Here is a 5,145-nt window from a genome sequence, read left to right as displayed (position 1 = left end):
AGATCCTGTGGTATTTGATACAAACATCTGTCTTTTATCATAGTCGTTTTTGCTGCAAAAAAGTGTATTTTATTATAGTCCTATAACAACTGATACAAAAGATTATATTTTATCAAGATCCTGTGGTATTTGATACAAACATCTGTCTTTTATCATAGTCGTATATTAGTTGCTGCAAAAAAAGTGTCTTTTATTATAGTCCTATAACAACTGATACAAAAGATTATATTTTATCAAGATCCTGTGGTATTTGATACAAACATCTGTCTTTTATCATAGTTCTATGATAATTGAAATAAGCTTAACTAATTCTTTTTTGTTTTTGTAGTTTATGGCGATTGCCACTAAATCGTGAAGAAATGCCAATCCAGGTAATTCTAAGAACTTTTTCCTAAAGTAGAAAAAAATGTTCTAAAATGTTCACTAATAATGTTCCCGTTTCGTTGCTATTTTGTTGCTGTTTTTGATGTGACGAAAAAGTGTAATTACAAATTGCTCAGTATTAACGTACCCAGCAATCATTACCTGAGCCAAATATTTTCTTGTTTATGTATGTCATTGAAGTCATAAGTAAGAATGAGTTTTTTATTGTATTCAAGGTGGACTTCCTTTTTCGTTATCGATACAGTTGGAACAACGAATAAGACATTTGATTTTTATCATTCACACACACCACGTTTAGTAAGGCTTACAATATTTCCTTTGCCTATGCAGTGAGTATAACGGTAGTAACTTTAGCGACAATAAGTTAACAAAGTTAAACAAAAACACCTTTATTAAGGAAAAATTAATATAGCTTATGATTTTATGTCTCTAATCAAGTAAACAATGTTCCCATTGTGAAGCATACAGCATGTAAAATAACCCTGACTTATTTAAGTTTTAAATAATTTAGCTGGATCAATCTTTCTTGTGAGTACTGTTTCAAATTACCTTAAAAATCGTTCGATATTTACGATGGAATTTTGAAATAGATTAGGTACGTCAACTGAACAGGCTTACTGGTGCAAACCTCTAGCAATTAACCGACATAATGTTGTTTATTTATTTCAACACTCTTAAAGGCGCATTAAAAATTGTAACGGTCACTTTTGAAGTTTTTTCTTGTCCAAAATGTATGCAAGTCGAACTTTCAATCTAGTAAAGAAACAAATATTTAATAACGCATGCGTCCTTCGTTAACTCAAAGAAAACAACAATAGAGGTTTGTTATTCTCATATAAGTTTCACTTGCTCTCTAACAAAAATGTTCTTATCATGTTTGTTCTCAAATGAAATGAAAGTTTAGTAGTTTTGGTTTCTCGTAACAGAGGTTTTCTTAATCTTAAATAATTTTATAATATAGAATTACATTTACATCCAACGGGTACCCTAAGTTTTGTTGCTTACAATATAGGGCATGTTGTTCTCAATTACATTTCCAAAACACACAGTTTGTCAGCTTCAAGTTAATTCACAATAGACTGTTCTCAGTTAAACTTAAAATATGGTTTTTGCTTCCCGTAAAAGAAATTTCCTAATCTCAAATTATCTCACAATATGCATTTTGTTACTCCCGTTTTATAATTTCATTACAGTATAGAATGATACGTGGAATTGTACGTGTTATAAATACTTTTATACGCAAGATTTCATCATCTTCTAATAAAGCACAGAAGTGGCACAGAAGGTATTTTTAGGCACTCTTTGCACTTACACGGAGGTTGTGTACAATATATTAAAACAATTTTGAAGTCACACCACGTCGTTACAGTCCACTTCACCACGTCCGGTCATGCTCTGTCTGACGACCGTACATACTGACAATAGCCCTGCAGCGTAGTTTCTATTGCAAAAGGCTCCGTCGTTAAGCTGTCTTGGTCAAAACACACTACTCCTCCCTGTTGCATTCTATAATCAATTTACTGAACGACGGTTTCCCAGCTCCCATTTCAATAGTGAGATCGCATAGTAATTTCTAGACGCTGTGACAGGTGATTTGACAGATATCTCTTCTTTTCATTCTCCAGCTGCTTGAAGTATGCGACAATTGAGTTGATATGTTATGGAAACAATTTGTGTACGCGTAAATTATGATAAATCGTTTATACGAATTACGTACTGATGCTTGAGGCACATGCTCGGCTTTATTTACTGCCCATTATGTTCTCACCTCTTACAAGACGCCACACTGTTCTTACAACAGATGGGAACTACTTGTTACAGGTCTCTTTGTAAATGATTCTGATGCTCCAAGTTGATCAATATTCCTTTGTTTTTACAATGCTATTAAGAAGGTGGAATATACCAGTTCTGGAAATCCTAAATAATACTTGTGTCACAATAAGTTAAATAAACGCAACAACGTTTTCCAAACCAGGCACCTCACTAAGATCAAACTAAAGGCTTAACATAAAACCTAAGATTGAGACACAATAAAAGTTGGAAACTTTTCGCAGGTAAAAACAGTTGAATTGCTTTGATGGAAAGAATATTTATTTAGCTTCTTATATTGAAATTATGCAACTATTAATATTAGTATTAATATTTGAAAACTCAAATTTGTATTTATTTATAAAGCCATATATATATATCATACTTAACGTCAAGCTTTAAAATAATTAGCATTTCTTTAGATTCTACAAAAGCTTGTTTGTTTGTTTGTTGAATTTCTAGAAAGCTACTTGAGGCTATCTGCGCTAGCCTTCCCTAATTTTGAAGTGACAGAGGGAAGATAGCTAGTCGAGATCACCCACCGCCAACTTTTAGGCTACGCTTTATCAATGAATTGTGAGATTAACCGTAACATTATAACGTCCGCATGGCTAAAAGGGCTAGCTCATTTTATTACGGTATTCGAATACACGACTAGCAGATTGTGAGTCGAGTGCCCTAACCAGCAGCCTATGCCAGGCCCGTCCTGGGTCGGAGGTAAGCCTTCGGACTTATAACACTAAAATTCGGGTTTCGATACCGATGGTTGGCTCATTGTGTAGCTTTGTGCTTAACTACAAACAAACAAACAAATATTATTATGAAAATTGTTATTACTACAAAACATCACTCCCAACTTCCAAAGTGATATGAAAAGATTTGCTTTATAAAATAACTGTTTTATGGAAAACTAGAAAGGCAAATATTAACCACGTTGCTTGCTTCTACACATCCTCGAAGAAGTTATATATTGGAATTTTAAAGCCATTCTGCTAGTTTTCATGCACAAACTAAAATGGTGTAATAAATATTTCATTTCACTTTAATTTGGTTTAGTTACCTTATTTGAATATCTCAGTTCAACTTATCAGTCAGCTCAAACCGGTTTAATCAATTATATACTCCACTTAACTATCTTAGATCAAACTATCGATTAACTAAAACTAGCTCAGTCAATTACTTGCCCTCACCTAAGTTTTTCAGATTACTGGTAAGCTCGAACCGGTTCATTTAATTACTTGACCTTATCCTTGAATAGCGGCTTCAATTATGCACCAAATAAACTGATATTACCATCGTAAGCTATTCAGAAAAGTTTCTAAGAAGTGAAATATAAACAAAAGAATACTTGTTTCCTATAAATTGTAGACATAAAGCTATAGGATATGACTGCCTCATATCTGTAGGCTTAAATATATATTTAGTTTTACTGTTATTGCATTTGGAGAACGGAATTGAATTTGTTTAGCCTAAACGACACCTTATGCATACACGGGCTAAAACGAACAGGTTAGAAACCCCTTGGGTTCAGGTATTGTCATCCCTAGTTTTTAATTACTGGCTGGAGGATAGGTAGCCAGCAAGAAGCGCTCGCCGTCAAAAGGGCCTTGTCCGACTCATTTAATTGAGTAATAGGGTTGACTATAATTGCGGAAGGTGTTAATTAAGCAGCATTAGGTTTCGAACTATGGATCTTCGCAGTTCGATAAGCTAATCACTAGGCCACACCTATCCCATTTCAAGGTAAATAGATACAAATGCTAGTCCTAAATTTTTGGTTTTAGCTTTAAAAAGTATTTAATATTTCAACAAATCTAACGGTACTTCACGAGTTTTTTTTATATAAATTTTTTCTGACATACTTTTTATTATCCGAATATTACAAAATGCCCCGCAGTGGCACAGCGTTATGTCTGCGGACTTACAACGCTAGAATCCGGGTTTCGATACCCGTGATGGGCAGAGCACAGATAGCCCATTGTGTTGCTTTGTGCTTAACTTCAAACGAAACGAATATTTTTGTCTATTTTTTTTTTTTGGTAGTAAAAGGACGCGGGCCACAAGAACTTTAGCTCCTTAGACCAACACATTCACCATTACCAGCTAACAAAATTAAGAGGTTAATGGCCCCTGTATAATAAATTAATTAAATCTTAATCATTTAACTTTGTTCTTCACACTCGTATATTACTTAAAACAATCAAGAGTTTGTTTGCAGTTAAGCACAAAGCTACACAAAGGGCTATCTGTACTCTGCCCACCACGGGAATCAAAACCCGGTTTCTAGCATTGTAAGTCCGCAGATATACCGCTGTGCCACTGGGGGCACAATCAAGAGAAGCATAGATAAATCATATTGGCTACAGACGTGTGCTTCATATCTTGTTAATAAGATGGTAAAATCCCAAATATAGTTTATTAGTTTTCAGCATTCTAGTAATAATCGAAATGACAAACAAATGAAACTATAAAGCTGAAACACGACTATCAAATAGTAACAAATACAATAATTCTTTTTAATTTTATAAAGACAAATATAGATCGATATACACGTAACCCAGCTAGATATAGCAATATAGAAAGTTTTAATGCTACAAAAAGTATTGACACAGGAAAGTCAAAACAACAGAAACTGAGTTACTTAAAATTGATTTATTTTTGATCCCTACTTCAGCAAATCACTGTAATTATGTTAGTCTGAGCCAAAGTAGGGATAACAAAATTTTAAGTTTTTAGTAACCCAATTTATATAGTTTGACTTTCTTGTTTCAATACTTTTTTGTCGCATTAAAACTTTCTATATTGTTATAGCTGGCTGTATTACGTATATATCGATCCCTACTTGCCTTTATAAAATTAAGTAATTTTTATTGTACTCGTTTGTTTCCTTTTTATCAGCTCTATTTTTTGTGCGCCAGCAATACCAAGCGTGGGAGGCAAGTATACCCAATT

This window comes from Limulus polyphemus, unplaced genomic scaffold (assembly GCF_000517525.1).
Source record: "Limulus polyphemus unplaced genomic scaffold, Limulus_polyphemus-2.1.2 Scaffold1314, whole genome shotgun sequence".
Taxonomy (NCBI): domain Eukaryota; kingdom Metazoa; phylum Arthropoda; class Merostomata; order Xiphosura; family Limulidae; genus Limulus; species Limulus polyphemus.
The sequence above is the reverse complement of the archived record's forward strand: the minus strand, read 5'-3'. Positions refer to the sequence as shown.